We start from the raw sequence: 15,069 nt of genomic DNA on the forward strand, positions 1-15,069 counted from the left end.
AAAGCAGGAGAGGCAGGTGAGACATGGACTAATACTTAGTCATTTCATTTTCTACACTGGAAAACCCTTTGCTTTTATTGGGTCCAGAGAATGAGCATATATCATGCTGCCTTTTCTTAACTATACTGACCACAGTTACTCTTCTTTAACAATCTTTAGGTGAGTTGTAGCAATGTTGGTGTTTTTTAATGAGTTCAGGGCGTAAATACAGGTAACGCATATTCAGTGTTAGGTATTATGTGGTTGGTCCTAATGGAACAGTTAAATACATAAGGGAGAAGGTTCACAGTTTTTTTGTTTAGAACCAGCATCATCTTTCAAACAAGAGAAAATATATCAATCATCATCATCAACATATAGGCTCATAGGTTTATAAGTGTTTACCAGGCTAATGACCACAAGGGCCTTTATAAATCTAGCTATGCATCCCAAATCTCTGACAAGTTCTAATACCCTTGATTAGTGTAAGCATGGGCCTGTGAGATGAACCATTTACAGGTTACCTGTGTCCATTAGAGACATACGTAGGTGCCAAACCAAAGATGAAATTCCATTTTCCCATCCAATTGTCCAAGTTGCACTTGAATTGGGTTAGGGAGAAACTCTGCTTCACATGGATGGGGAGCCTGTTCCATAGATGGGGTAGTCTCTGGATACATACCTATCTCTCCAGCAGGTCCTATTTTTATTACATGCATGGTTTAAGTCATTAGAATGGGTAATTCTGCTGCTGTTTGTTTAGTGGATATGCAAGAGGTCCATCATAGTGGGATCTGACAATGTCTGGTATGCCAGACATAGATCTCCCCTCAAAAGCCTGTAGGAAACAGAATACAGGGACAGAGCCTTAAGGTGGTCTGCATAGGACATTTTACATATGCCATGTATTCTTTTAGTGAGGAACCTCTCTGGATGTTCCATTTGTTGGATATGCCTGATTAGCTACATACTGAATGTGGCATTGTACTCAATGATAGGTCTAATGAATGCTGAATACAGGGGAACAATGACTTCCTTGGACTTAGATGCCATACCTTTGTATGTGCAACATAGAATGATTTCCTCACGACTGTAGACGCATGATGGTCAAAGGCTAGATTACTAACTATGTGTGTCCCTAAGTCCCTGACTACTGGGTCAGCTCTAAGGGGTGTGTTGTCATATGATAGTTACCAGTGATGGATGACTTCCCAAAGGATACTATTATGCATTTCTTGGCATTTTGTTTTAAGTCCATGTCTCTGACACCAGTTGTTTGTCTGTATCAGCCCATCCTGGAGAACATTTGTGTCAGTGTGAGATTCAATGACAGCTCCAAATTTCCATTCATCTGCACACTTCATCAACCAGATACCACTGATATTGGCCTTGAATTCTGAAAAGTAAATGCCAAAGAGGAGCGCCCCAAAGACTGATCCCTGAGGGACTCCACTTGTGACTGGCCTCTTTGTATAAGTAGACTCCCCAATTCTAACTTCCTGGGTCCTGTCTGTGAACCAGTTGGGTATCCACTGGGTGACATATGGGTTTGTACCTAACCTCTTGAGTTTGTCAACAATGCCCGAATGGGGTATTGTGTCAAATGCATTGGCCAGGTCAAGGTGGGCAGTGTGAACAATTTTGCATTCATCCATTGCTTTGTTGACCTTCTCAAAGAAGTCCACCAGGTTGAGGAGGTATGATCTGCCCTTGATGAAACCGATCTAGGTTGCGTCCAGTGTCTGGAGGTTTATTATATCTCCATTGATCATCTCCATGATAATTCCTTCCATGACTTTACACATAAGACTAGTGAGACTTATATGTCTGTAGTTTCCAGGGTCTGTAGATAGCCCATCTTTGTGCAGAGGGATGATTATTGCCTTTCTCTATTCATGAGGCATGATCATTATAATAAAATCCAGCTTATTGTGTGTTATATAACCATGTCAAAATGCAACCAAAATGATCTGAATACCTTCTTATGTACAAATATATCCTAATATCTAACTTTACAAGTATTTGTATTCTGACATTTGTGTATATAATTATATACAACCTCATATGTGCAAGAAAGGCTTCAGTAATTTTAACCTTCATTGGCTTTGTAGATGTGTATTAACCCACCGGCTGTTTTGTGCAGGAATGGGTGTGGCCTGCATGATTGACAAGCCAGAAGTAATTTGTTGTAGGCTACAATGGATATCTATTGTTCATCAAACAAAAATGTAATTACATGTGTGCAGTGGTGAGGTTGGAAGTTGGCATAATGGTTAATATAGAAAAAAGGAGGTACAAAGACTGGATAAACACTTGGTTTACACCTCAAGGCAGTAACAAAAATAAAATAAACAAACTGACCACAGCTGAGTAGATTCCAAGTTCCAAGTTCCAAAAAATAAAGCTTTAATGAGAAATACAGGAGTAAGTGCTTTCGCGATTCAACAGCTAATCGCTTCTTCAGACTCATTCACATACACCAAGACAATAAATTTAAATCAAAACATATCCAATCAAAGAACTGTTACTCTATGTCATTAGTAATTCATTAAAGACAAAAATATAAATATATTAAATTTTTTTGTTAAAAGCACATTTGATGTTATAAAAACAGAAATACATATCATAAAAACTGCTTCATTCAATGTTTCAATGGTCTTGATTTCAAAAAGGGTTTCAAAGAAGCTGCACTATTTAACCCTGGGAGCTTATCTGCCTGTGATTGCAGGATCCATTTCTGTTCTGCCTCTTCCACTATATTCTTTATATCTCCTCCTCTATTGTTTTTATTAATAATTTCTATCACCATAAAGTTGAAAACATGCTGTGTATTTTCTGCTTGTACATGTTTTGCCAGAGCACTAGTGTCTTTTTTATTAGTTATATCTCTCAAGTGCTCTAGCACACGTTCTTTAAGCACCTAAGCACAGAGGCACAGTATACTAACCTCGAAAAAGGGCATAGCAAAATTATTTTAAAATGGGTGGCAAAAGCCAAACACACTCTGGCTAGGCTTATAAATGCCATAGGGCAGATAGCCTAGTATGAACCTATGAACATATGAACCTATAATAGTCACTGCTATAATAGACACTACGAGATAACATTGGTGAACCATCCTGTAGTAGTAAAACTGCTGTGACACTCATTGTTATAATAGACAATATAAGGTAATATTGGAGAACCATCCTCTAGCAGTAAAACTGCTGTGACAGTTATTGCTATAACAGACAGTATGAAGTACCACTGGGGAATCATCCTGTTCAGCAATGTTAAATCATTACAATGTGAAGGGACTGCCCCAGACATGAACATAATCATGCATTTACAAAAGAGGGAGAGGTAGTCTACCATAGCTAATGGAGCACTGCTGATGTTACTACTGCATAAATGTCATCCACAAAAGCATGTTTGGAAAAGGACATTGAAATGAATATTGATAATTTGGGTTAAGGACTTGCCATATTTTAGTATCAAAATCTAGTGCACCTGGAAACAAGGAAGGAAGAAAGAACAGCTGTAGATACGTATTGACACAATGTCATGGAAGAAATGGAAACAAAGAACTGAGAAGCCTTTCTTATAGTTTTGGTTCTGTCCACGTAAAACTCAAGGTAACTGTAAATATCTGGATAATGCAACAAAAATTAATCCAAACTGGAATAATTTGAGAAGAAAAATGGAAGTTTAGTTAATTAGGCTCTGTTGCAATTTTAAAAAAATCTATTAACATCACCTATTACATAGTGACATGAGTACATACTCAATTATAAAAGAGAAAACAAACCATCCCAACAATTTTTTTCATGTATTATACAAAGATAATTTCATGCTTAAAAATTATTATTCAATTTAACATTATGGTGGTCAAAACCTTGGCTCTAGATGACTGTCACTGTTGAAGTGACACCCTGAATCCATGTGTAAAATTGGGAAAAAGGATTGTGGATGGATGGATGACATAGACTGCTCTGGCCCTGCCTTCCCAAGATATAGCTCTTTCTCCCCCTGAACATTATTATGTGTTTGTCCCCACAGATTCCATTTATTTCGATGTAGTATACTCCTTCCCGTTTTAAAGATCCCACCACCAATTCTTTTTTTCTCCTTTACAGCACTCAGCAATTCTTTTATAACTGGTTCTAATTTCTCTTTTTTATAATTGCTTTCTTGGCTGCTACCAGTATTAAACTTGAAGGGCCTTACTGTCACAGCAATTCAGTTTTTATATCCCAAGTAATAATTATAATAATAATAATAATAATAATAATAATAATAATAATAGTACATTTCTTAGCTAACATAATTTCCTTCCCCAAAATGTCACCCTTTAGAGACTTTCTAAAGTCAATCAACTTGTATTCACAAAAAAAATGTTCCTGGTTATCCCACTCTTATCCATTGCACCTCCACCAATTGCTGTCTACGTATGACAATATATTCTTTAAAATTTACTTTGGGTTTAAAAATACCTATCCAAAGACTTCCAAGCAAAAATCCTTAGCCTTCTAGATGTTGTTGCTTACTTGTGAGACATGCAAATATTCTCCCATTGTTTCTTTGTGCAATGCCTTTGCATTCTCAATTCCCAGTCTTTTCTATCCTCTTTTGATTGATTTTTATAGTTATCATGCACTATTTTATATGACCTAGTAATTACAACTGTTTTACTGCTACTTCTGTTCTAGACTCCACCATAAATTTAACCAGAGATGATTATAAGATCATGGGACATTAGTAGGCTAATGGCTCTAGAGCATTTAAGTCTTGCCATTCATGCTCCAATTTTCCTTTTTATTATTTGCCCACAGACTACAGCAGCTTTGGTATATGTTCTTACATTTGAGACTACCCGTCCTTTTCTCTATGTTTGTACTCTACCAATTCCTGATAGGGAAGGCAGTCTCCTAGCCGCAGTGCAAAGTTCTACTTAGTCTTATACTATTCTATGACTTTCCCTCCCTAGTTATATGTTCCCAGTACCTTGGCTCCTTTGTTAAGTTCATTCAATTAATTCCAGTTCCCTTTTACCTATTTTCTGTGCCCCTGGTTGCAGTTATTCCTACAGGTAAAAGCTCCATTCTCATGTTGGGTAGGTTCTCAAAATATTTCCTGCTACTTTGTAACTATCCTATTCTGCATGGTTGTTACTATCCTCCTTAAGTGCATATATCCAAAATCTCACTCTCTCCTTATTTTGTGACCCCCCCCTCCGCATTTCAGCATCATTTCTTTCCACAGAGATTTGTAATCTTCTATTTGCATTATGTATATAAGCCTTAACTGTGTAACTCTAAACTATCCCTTGAAATCCAGCAATCCTAAACAAACTTGATTTGTGGGGAGAAAAAGCTTTTCCAACTTAATTCTTGCCTTCATTCCCTAAGAAATAAATGTCTTCAATTCTTTATAAATTATAGTCCACAGCTTCTCTTCTGGTTGATTAAATATGTCTTACCTGTGCTGAATATTAAAGGGACAGGAAATATTTTCGGCAGTCGAACCTTACTATCTATTTCCATAGTCAAGAGCTTCCAAGTTCTCAATTTTTATATATCTTTGTTTAGTCTCTTGCCACATATCCTTAGATGTTATAATATAATTTGTTTTGCTCCAAGCACCTAAATACGTCATGTAATCACTTATCCATATGGTTATTGCTGAACCAACTCAGGTGTGGGAACATAGTTTACTGTTATAGACTTTGTTTTATTTTCCTTTATTTTATATCCTGAAAAAATGAAACTGTCTCAAAATGTTCCTTAACATTGAAATGTCCTTTTCTGAATTTATCATATACAAAATAATATCATCTGCAAATAAGGCTAATTTTCTTGTAATTTGTGACAACCTTATTTTCTTTGTCAATCGCTCTAAGTATAAAGCAACTAACAAAGTGGAAAGAGAACAGCACAGTCTAGTTGTCTAGTTCCTCTGTTCAAACACAGCTTGTAAGAAAGGAATCCTCTCATCATGATTCTTGCTCTGACTCTTCATATATAATCGTAGTTAACCCCATTATTATATTAGAAAATGTAAATGTTTATATTACCCTACTAATAAAATCCTATCTAACTCTATCCAATGGCTTTTCTGCGTCGACTCATGTCCAATAATGGGATCTTCTTGCACTCAACTTCCTTTTGAATAATCATAGTTCTGTTAATGTTGTCAACTGTTTGCAACCCCTCCACAAAGCCACATTAGTACATATCTACCAGTTTTGGCAACACCTTAGCCATTCACTTAGCCAATATAGACATAAATGCTTTATAATTATGATTCATAGTTGAAAATGGTCTATAAGAAGTTGTATTTAAAGGATCTTTACCCTTTTTGAGTAGTTCAACAACTACAGCATTTTTCCAAGATCTTTTAAAATATTGTTGAAGAAAACCTTCAAGATTTTTATCTTTCAAACTTCCACAGCACTATCATCTAATCCTGGAGACGTCCTAATTCCTGCTGAAATTCTGAGCAAGAAAGGAGGACTGGTACTTAATGACACCTTGTCTTCATGAAAAAACATACAATGGATGAATGAACAAGACTTACAACTCCAAAAAAGTTCTTGCTAAAGTAATAACCACAAGAGAGTCTTCCAAGTAAAAAAAAATAAGTTGACTGGAAGAAACTGGTTCAAATGAAGGCACAATCATTTTTTTCAGAAGGAAATAAAGGTTCCAGATTAAAAAAGGACAACTAAGATGGGAATACAGAAAAAGTGGTTTACCTGAAGATAGTTATACATACCTTAAGAGAGGCCAGCGAAGGAAAATTTGCACTTGGGTAGAAATTGGAAATGACTGCTAGATGGACTTTAATCAAACAAAAACAAACAATTTAAAAATCAAAACTCTGGGAAAGATTTTCTAAAACACTAGGAATAGGAGCTATTGATGGGTCCAGTCCTTTGGTCATGAACCGTGTAAAGAAGTGAACCCACTTACAATAATATATATTTTATACATGGCATTTAGGATTATAGAATCATAGGCAATTACTAGGCCATATACCCAGAGGTCATTTTAATCCTAGCTGTTTCAACCCAATATAATACCATAGCAGTACTAGTCAATACCAAAGATTGCATTTAATGATGACTGCCCATGTCCAGGAGGGTTATGGCTGCTATGCAGAGTAAGAATTTAAGGTGCCCATCCACCCATCCAGGTTCCTCTTGAACAGTGTCACAGAGGTGCTTTGTTTCACATGAATTGCTAGCAAGACGTGGCAGTCACTGGAAGATAAATCTGTCCCTCCAGCATGACCTATTTATATTGCAGGTCATATTTAAGTCCCTGAAATGGGTAGCCCTATAATCATTTGATTTATGGATATGCAGTAAGTTCATTAGGTTTGGGACCTGGGTTGCTCTGTAGGCCAGGCATAAGTCTACCCTAAGATGTGTGTATATGATATGGAGTACAGTGTCAGGGAATTTAATCGGACTGTGTAAGGCACATGCTGGAGGCACTTGATCTTCTTTGTTAGAAATCTCTGAGGTCTCTCTAATTGTTGTAGATGTTTAGTATGGTACATACCGAACGGGGTGTTATGCTTAATTATAGGATGGAGAAGTGCCGAGTTTAGGGGTGTTATAACTTCTTTTGTTCTCGAGGCAACACCTTTACTAATCAAGTGAGCTACATAGAAAGCTTTCCTTACAACAGTAGACACATGATATTCAAAGTTAGGTCACGGTCAACCTGTGATCCCAGGTTTTTTACCACTTCATGGGTACTCAGGATATTGTTATTGATTTGATAGTGTGAAGGGACATTGTTTGTGCCAAAGAGAATGATGATGCATTTCTTTGCATTCAGTCTGAGACTGTGACTAATACACCAGTCATTGGTCTGTGTGAGACCATCCTGGAGTATACTGACATAATTTGAGGATTGAATGATTGCACCTAGTTTGCAGTCATTTGCAAACTTGGTCAGCCACAACCCTTTAGTTTTGACCGGAACTTTTTAGAAGTATATACCAAACAGTAGGGGGCCCAGCACTGATCTGTGTGGCACCATTCTCATAACAGGTCTGCTGGTTGATGTGGAATCACCCACTTTGATAGTGTGTGTCAGGCTGTGAGCCAGATGGCAACCCATTTTACAATGGAGGGTTTACATTCAGTTTGCTAAGTTTATCTGTAATGGCTGAATGTGTGATTGTGTTGAAGGCTTTTGCCAAGTCGAGGTATGCTGTGTGCACAGATTTGCCCTCATCAGTGGCCTTGGTCACACTTTCAAAGAAATCCGCCAGATTTAACAAGAAGGATCTGCATTTCACGAAGTCAAATTGCATAGGATCCAGGGTCACCTATGTCCTTATTTATGAGGTCCATAATGATATGTTCCATGGCTTTACAGATGAGGCTAGTCAGGCTTATGGGTCTGTAATTCCTTGGGTCTGTTGCTAGGCCACCTTTGTGGAGGGGAATAACTGCAGCTGTTCTCCATTTCACAGGAACAAAGCCTGTGGTTAGGCTATGATTGAAAAAGGTACTTGGTGGTGATGCTAGTTCATGTTTTAGTCATTTAGAAGACAGCCTGGGATGGCATCTGTTCCCATAGAGGCCTTGTTCCTTACCTTGGACAGGGCTTTGAGGACCTGCTCTTCAGATATGTTAAGTAGGGGGGGGATTAGGGGAGGGTTTGTTGTACGTTAGGAGAAGATAAGGGAGTGAAATATTTGCCAAACCTATCCACTAGCAGGTTCATTATCTCTGTGGGGTCAGTGTGGGTGATAATATTGGCCACCAGTTCTGCACATACATGGGGTCAGTGTGTGTGATACCACTGGCCACCAGTATTGTGCATGCTTGGGTCCTACCCTTTAGGTTACGTACATAGCTGTAAAAGGCCTTATGGTTATCCTTGGCAGTACTTACTAGGTTTCTCTCAAAGGAACTCTTGGAGGATTTGACAAGTTGTCTTATTTGCCTGTTAAGGCTGAGGAGGGTGCTTTTCCATTGTTGGGTCCTTGTCTTTGTTTTTTTGAACAGCAACTTTTTGTGTTTATTGTAGTGTTTGTTGATGCTGGAATTCCACCATGGCAGCTTAATTTTACTAGGTGCTCTAGCTTTGAATCTATCTGGTACACCCAAGTTTATACACTTATGCAAGTAATTGTACAGGGCTTTAGTGTAAGCTTCATCATAGTTACCACTTTCAGCTTGGGTTGGGGCTTGGAATGCATTTATACCTTCACCCAGGATGGTATAGTTTGCCTTTGTGAAGTTCTTAGTCTGATTTCAGCCTTTGTGAGTTTTGGTGTTAGTGTCAGTTTAAAGGTGACTGATTTGTGGTTAGTTTTAACTAATGAGGGTCCAATAGTTGCAGCAGTGTACCTGTTTGACATGTTGGTGAAGACTAGATCTAAAATGTTTGTTTCTCTTGTCGGGGTATGGACATTTTGCTCCAGGGCATTTGAATTCACAGAGTAAAGGAAATTTTGTGCTAGCAAGATTGTGCTAGAGTAGGTTTCCCATTTGATGGTGGGATAATTGAAATCCCCCATAACCAATGTGTTTGGTAAAATGTGAATTATCTTCAGTTTGGTTAAGTAGGCTTTGTGGGTGTCATGATCCATAGAGGGGGATCTATAACTGGCTAGGACTTGAATGGGGGTTTTACCCACCATAACCTGGATCTGGAGTAACTCCATGGAGTTGTCCAGTCTAACTAGTCGTGAAGTGAATTTATCTATAATATAGATTGAAACATTGCCGCCTTTAATTTTCACATGTTCATTTTGTGGTCTAAAGGTGTGGAAGGCATTGTAGCCTTGCAGGGCCGGTGTACTTTCTGAGGCCTTAAACCGGGTTTCTGTGACTGCACAGACATCTCCATCTTCTAGTGATAGAAGTGTTTCCAGGGAGTGGAATGTTTGGTTTAAGCTCCTAGCATTTAGCAGCATGACCCTTATTTTGTTTTGATTGGTTAATTTCATGTTGGTCATGTTGTTTTCAAGACCTTTCCTAAAAAAGGTACTATGGGGGAGGCAAGAGCCTTTGCCCACAGTCAAAAGCCAAGGGGTTCCAGGTAGAAACCATCTCTGGCAAAGCAGTGAGGTTTATCGACCTTGGCGTCCTAGGCAGACAGGAAATGGATCCCCTTGGTATGACCGCAAGAACTAAGCCAACTATTGAACTCATGGGAATAAGTAATGATCTAGCCCACTCTTGTTGTGTATGAAGGGTCCCTTGCCATTGCTGGAGCTGGAGAAACCATGCTGTTGACCTCAGGAAGTGAAGTTCCAGGTGAGGTTGACTATATTGTTGAGTAAGGAGGGTCTTGGAGAGTCTTGGGGGAGAGGCCTGCTCCTGAGACTCAGGAAGACAGACCTTCCTTTGCTCTGAGAATAGGACAAAACAGAGGAAACATACTTGTCACCATGAAAAAGTGGTTATCAGGATGACTTTGGCTTTGCTCCTCTTAGTCTTCATGAGAAATCTCAGAATAAAGGGAAATGAGCAAAAGAAGTGGCCACTTCTAGGCCAGTGCATCACTTTGGAATACCTAAAGATAAAAATGGGAAAAAATAGTTGCTGCATTTATTTTTTATTTATTTTTTTATTTTACATTTTACATTTGTTAACCGGGCTAGTCTGACTGGATATATTTCCATTTTCAGCAGAGGCCCGGGGAGAAAAGCTCCACATAGACATAGTAACTATTACATATGATACAATAAAGAGCAGTATAAAAATTATACTGTATCAGGAAAATATTATACAAAAAATCAAACTTACTATAGACAGAATAAACAGTTCTACAACAGTGCACTCATCATTTATGTTTGGATGAAGATGGAAAGACACCATAGCAAAGTTTATCACAGTGGCAGAACAGGGTTGATGTGGAGGGGATCACTAGTGTCAATTACTGAGCCTCTCTACGAGATAGCTGGCCTGTCCCAGGGTATGGTCAACAATAAGAGGGTAATTGGACACAAGAGTCCATTACCATACTCTCATGACCTCCTGACAAAGGGGATAGGAGTGTTTCCCTCTGCTTGTTTATTTGTCAAAGTACTGCTTGCACGAATGGATGACATCTGCATTGTAGGTAGGGAGTTCTAGAATGCCTGAAAGATGAGGAAGATGCCCCTTATTTCTAAGATGTATAGATGTGCAAAGTGGACTCTTGGGCTGACCAGATGTCTTGGACTGTCTGCTCTGTATAATGCCTCACAGCCCAGTAGAGAGGTGTCCATTGCTTCTAACATCCTGGGGTTTGGGTCTGAAATGGTCTACTCAGAGATAGGTTGCATTGGATTGACCACAATGAAAAAGGCTCTTGGAGTGCTTTGGCATCTTTACAGGGACATCATCTAGATCTAGCAACTATTATATTTGGCCCTTGAGGGTCCTTTGAAGGATCAAGAGAACTGAAGAAGCCATCAGGCCGAGCACCTGAAGGAAAAGACAGCCTTGGACTGAATCATTGTTGATTATCTGTAGATATCATGAGTAGAATCTTTTCCAATGGAACATAAGCATGGCAGGTCAGGCTGCTCAAAGGTATAACCTGTGGACATTATATTTCAGAGGTAAGCATACAGGACATTGCAAAGCTGACCGTTATGCTCAAGGACTGAAGAAATCTGAGAAGTGAATATTGTCCTAGTAAGGGATGACCCTGCCTTTAGCATGCTGGTGTGATTGACACCGGGGAATCTGTAGAGCAAATGGTAATGTATTAAACTGAAAATGTCTGGACACTACGTGAATAGCCAACACTATGTAGAAATAAAGGAGGCATCTGGACTTCTTTGCTGTCTTATTTTTTTATTTTATTTTATTTTCATTTGTTAAATAGAGTAAAACACTGATTTAAGCGGAACATTTTCAGATTTGTTCTGGGAAGATAAAACAAATAGTGATAATAATAAAGGTTACATTGATGTTTAAAGTAGAATGTATGATGCAAAAAGTAATATACATAAAGACTAAAGTGCAGTGAAAAAGAGAATGCACACTAATGAAAAAAGAGTAAGAGAGAAGTAACTATATGAAAAAACAAATAATTTTACATAACGTTATTATCAGTATTCAACCATGAATTATGCAGTAAGCATCCGCCATATATACAACATATATGTAGGGAGATAAGGAAAAGGAGAAAGTACTAAAGGGTACAAGAAAAGGGAGAGACTGAATAAGTTAATATTTCAGTGTGATTTATGGAGGTGCAGAGAAAACATCTTCAGATAGGCAGGGAAGGATTGATTGCAATGTGACTATTTAAAGGACTTTTTGATAATACAGGTGTATGTTTCCTGCAATAAATGAAAATTATGCAGTTATACTGCTAATTTTCTGCCTCTTTTGTATTAATACTTGTGATGTTACAAGGTAGTGCTATCTGTGCCACGTAGATTAGGGCAGTACATGTGTACATATGGCAGCATAGCTAGCTGGAATTTTGTAAAGAATTTTATGTCATTTGACTATCACTCTGATTTGTACAGAGGTTTGAGTTAAAATATATTTGTAAAGTTAGTTGTGCTAAAAAGCATCAACACTAGGCCCTGCTGGACAGAAAGAATGTATGCATGTATATTAGGTTGTATTGTTGTAACTGATCAAATGTGCATGTTTATCAGAGAATCCTGGAAGGGTGGAAAGTTTTAAATTGTGTTATAGCTTTCAGATGCTGCCACGGATCTTAGCAAAGCTCTCTGTGAGTATTGTACCAGAGTCAAGTGAACAGAGGTGATGTCATCATCTAACCCTCACAGAAGCTCTTTAGAACCTGACAGGAAAGAATTCTGATGGGATGCATATCTCACACATCCACACAGACAGAATATTAAGAGAGAAATTAGAGGAACAAAAAATACTTCCGCAAGAAAACCCGTCAGAAGCTTCAAATAAAAATGTGCGTTCATTAATACAACAGATTTTTGAAAAACAGTATATATATCAAGAAACTTTGATCTGTTAGGAAAAAGAAGCATCTGAGGAAGTGCAAAAATATAAACAACAAAACCTAGAGATATTTAAAAAATATAAAAAAGAAATATGGACATGGCAAAGAGAGATTTTATATGGTACAATATTTATGCAAAGGAGAAAGCCAAATTAACTAATATAGAGAAGGCAGTTTCTAAGATATTCGAAGAGAAATACAGGCAAAAGAATCCAGATATGGAAAATTTCACAATAAAAAAAATAATAGCACAAATATGTAATGTGGAAAAGATTAGTAAAGCAGTAGTTAAAGAAATAGAAGTTGAAGTTATGGAGTGCCTGCAAAGTGAAGGATTTAATGTAGAAGGTCTAACACAGACTACATCACAACATGATGGAGTGAGAAATATGGACATGGGAAATGAAAAGAGATTTAATATGGTGTAATATTTATGCAAAGGTGAAAGCAAAACTAACCAATACAAAAAGAGCAGCACCAACGATATTTGAAGAGAAATACAGGCAAAGGAATCCTGATATGTAAAATTTTACAATACAAAAATTAAGGAGGTAAAGAGGAAAAGTAGAAAAAGAGATGAGCAATGAAGAAGTCAAAGAAATAGAAACTGAGGTTTTGGCACAGCTGCAAAGAGAAGGATTTAGTATAGAAAATCAAATGCAGAAAGCACCACAACAGGACAGAGCAATGGATATCCAAATTAAGGAGAAACCAGTGGAACAGGAAGCAATTGGTCAGGTGCCATATCAACATATTTTGGAGTCTTCCATGGGAAACCAGTAGAAATGTTCACTTGAAGCTAGACAGCAAAGGAAGGAACAGGAAACTGTGGAAACTGTTGCAGTCAATGTTGAGGAGTGATAGGCCAATGAGTTCCCGTATGATAGAGCAACGGATGGCACAGGATGAAGTTGAAAAGAATGTGCTACAGGAAGATGCTATAGAATCTTCTATAGAATGCCCAAGGAAACAGAAAATAAGGGATGTGCCCTCAGTTTAGAAGAAAATGAGTTAAGAGAAGATCACCAAATGATTTATAAAAATCAGTGTATACCAAGATTATATATTCTCTTTTCTGAAAGAGGGATGGGCTTTCTTGAAATTGATTTCATGTATCAATCTGCAATCGTGGGACTCCACACATATCTACTGACCTCACAATATCCAAATGTAGTGAAAGTTTTGAAACATGAGGAGAATAAATCTAAGATGATGTCTCTGCTTAATCTAGCAGAAGTATATCGATATCAAGCAGGAATGGAAATCAAATCAGAAGTGGATAAAAGCCAGGCAACAACTGAATGTGCCAAAAAACAAAGGAAAGTATATAAGGTGAGGGACCAGATGAGAAGGCAAGAAATGTGGAAAAAATATAAATATAGTTGCAAGTATAGAAAACCTTTGGAAGAGCCTCATGTTTATCAAGAGCGAACACAGAAATGGTTAAGGAGAGGCGAATTCAAACCAAGAAATGAAAGGTTAATATTGGCAGCCCAAGATAGTGGGCTACATACACGCTGGTTTACAAAGTCCATTGAACTTGTGGAAGAAACAGACAAATGTAGGCTTTGTAAAACTAAATTGGAAACAGTCACACACCTTGTTGCTGGTTGTGATACACTAATGTCAGAAGGACTATATACCGAAAGGCATAATAATAATGTGGTGAGACTGTTACACCGGGGACTGTGCAAACATTATGGTATCGAAGTGGCTGAAAAACACTGGAAACATGAGCCACAAAGCATCATAGAAAATGATGAAGTTTATATCACATGGGATCACCCATTACCAACAGTTCAAAAGCTAGATGCTAGAAAACCGGATATAGTGGTCCAAGAAAAGAAGACAAAAGTAGCATTGATCATTGAAATTACCACGCCCAGTGACTACAATGTCTTGCATACAGAGAGACACAAAGTCATAAAATACCATGATCTGCAGGCAGAAATGACAACCATGTGAGGGAAAGATACCCAGACAGTTCCGATAGTAGTAGGAGCAACGGGTCTTATAAAAAAAAATTTACAGTTGCATTTGGATATGTTACCAATCCATGTAACCCCATACGACTTGCAGAAGGAGTCATTACTGGGCACATTGTGGGTGCTGTAAAGAGCACTACTGGCTGACATCAAAGACTGAAACAATA

The sequence above is a fragment of the Protopterus annectens genome, chromosome 4.part0 (assembly GCF_019279795.1).
Source record: "Protopterus annectens isolate FY-2018-M chromosome 4.part0, PAN1.0, whole genome shotgun sequence".
In the NCBI taxonomy this organism is placed as follows: Eukaryota; Metazoa; Chordata; order Ceratodontiformes; family Protopteridae; genus Protopterus; species Protopterus annectens.